General features: G+C 44.8%; 1 pseudogene; it reads right to left on the minus strand.

The window, feature by feature from the left end:
- Positions 1-546: 546 nt before the first annotated feature.
- On the minus strand, positions 547-1,546 carry LOC114612299 (annotated as a pseudogene).
- Between the last annotated feature and the right edge of the window lie 203 nt (positions 1,547-1,749).

Consider the following 1,749-nt stretch of genomic DNA (forward strand, 5'->3'; position numbering starts at 1 on the left):
TGTTGTTGAAATTCAGTTTTAACCCATGGTGATCTGATAAGATACAGGGGTTATTTAAATTCTCTCGTGTGTGTTGAGGTATGCTTTGTGACCAAGTATATGGTTAATTTTGGAGAAAATTCTGTAAGATTCTAAGAAGGTATATTCTTTTCTGTTTGGATGAGATATCTGTTCAATCTATCTGTTAGTTTCATTATTTCTGTTTACTGTTTATATTTAGATAACCATGTTTATTGGTGAAAATAGAGTGTTGAAGTCTCCCACTACTAATGTTTAAGCTTGGGTATGTGAGTTAAGCTTTAGTAATGTTTCTTTTTCTTTATTGGATATTTTTTTGGGGAGGTGAAGGCAGTGAACATTTATTGATTGTATTTGAGAGAGTAGGGAGGGTCCCTAGACTCCTTCTGTTGTTATGGGTGTCTGGGAAGAAAATTGTGAGGGAGATGCTCAGTTTTGGGGACAGGAACTTCTCATCAACTGAGGGCCTCTCTCTTGCTCTCAATGTCCTTTCTGGGGTGAGTGGTCCAGGGTTTCTTACACCTTGGAGGCCATGTAGGCCATGAGGTCCACACCCTTGTTGCTGTAGCTGTAGTCATTGTAATACCAGGAAATGAGCTTTATAAAGTTGTCACTGAGAGCAATGCCAGCCCCAGCATCAAAGGTGGAAAAGTGAGAGTTGCTGTTGAAGTCACAGGAGACAACCTGGTCCTCAGTGTAGCCCAGGATGCCCTTCTGTGGGACCTCAGATGCCTGCTTCACCAACCTCTTGATGTCATCATAGTTGGCAGGTTTCTCCAGGCGGCCTGTCAGAACCACAATGAATATATTGGGGGTAAGAACATAGAAGGCCATACTAGTGAGCATCCCATTCAGCTCTGGGATGACTTTGTCCACAGCCTTGACAGCAGCAGTGGATGTAGGGATGATGTTCTGGGCACCCCCACAGACATCACATCATAGCTTTCCAGAGGGGCCATCCACAGTCTTTTGAGTGGCAGTGATGGCATGGACCATAGTCATGAGCCCTTCCATGATGCCAAAGTTGTCATGGATGACCTTGGCCAGGGGGGCTAAGCAGTTTATGGAGCAGGATACACTGCTGACAATCTTGAGCAAGTTTTCAAATTTCTCGAGGTTCATACCCACCCATCACAAACATTGGGGCATCAGCAGAAGGTGGGGAGATGATGACCCTTTGGGCTCCACCCTTCAAGTGTGCCCCAGCCTTCTCCATGGTGATGAAGATGCCAGTAGACTCCACAACATACTCAGCATGAGCATCACCCCATTTGATGTTAGCAAGATCTTGCTCCTGGTAGATGGTGATGGGCTTCCCATTGATGACAAGCTTCCCATTCTCAGCCTTGACCACGCCATTTAATTTGTCATGGATGGAGTCATACTGGAACATGTAGACCATGTAGTTGAGGTCAATGAAGGGGTTGTTGATGGCAACAATCTCCACTTTGCCAAGTGCACAGCTGAAGGCAGCCCTGGTAACCAGGGGCCCAATATGGCCAAATCTGCCCACACCAACCTTCACCATTTTGTCTACAGGACGAAGCTGGCACTGCAAAAAAGATGCAGTTGTCGCTGGGACAGGGAGAAGCCTTTATTGTATATTTTATTTATTTAAATTTCAGATATCATCCCCTTTCCCCATTACCCACCCCCCAGAAACCCCCTATCCCATCACCCCTCTTCTTTTTTGCTTTTATACCATTTTAATTACATATAAGTATTAAGGTC

This window comes from Grammomys surdaster, unplaced genomic scaffold, assembly GCF_004785775.1.
Source record: "Grammomys surdaster isolate TR1022 unplaced genomic scaffold, NIH_TR_1.0 126158, whole genome shotgun sequence".
Lineage (NCBI taxonomy): Eukaryota > Metazoa > Chordata > Mammalia > Rodentia > Muridae > Grammomys > Grammomys surdaster.